Below are 338 nucleotides of genomic sequence, written 5' to 3' on the forward strand. Positions count from 1 at the left end.
ATTCTTTTTATTTAAACTTGAAAACATAGAGGGACTTTAAAAAAATAAAACACCAGGACCCCAGACATCTAGCTGCACTACTGGGCCCAACTCATGTCAGAACACAAGTAAAAAATTCTGTAATGATGTTTGTGGATTGTACTGCAGCAGGTACCAGATGAGATTTATTTGGGGCAGTGAAGCAGAAAATCATTTAATTTTTTGAAGTGGATTTTCCTTGATTATGAAATTCGCCTACACATGGTAACATAGTACAGTATTCAATGTATATTGTTATATTTTTTCATACTGTTCTTATTACGTTTCATTATTGTATTAAATTTTTTTTTTCTTAAGAC

Source organism: Penaeus monodon, chromosome 19, assembly GCF_015228065.2.
Source record: "Penaeus monodon isolate SGIC_2016 chromosome 19, NSTDA_Pmon_1, whole genome shotgun sequence".
Classification (NCBI taxonomy): Eukaryota; Metazoa; Arthropoda; class Malacostraca; order Decapoda; family Penaeidae; genus Penaeus; species Penaeus monodon.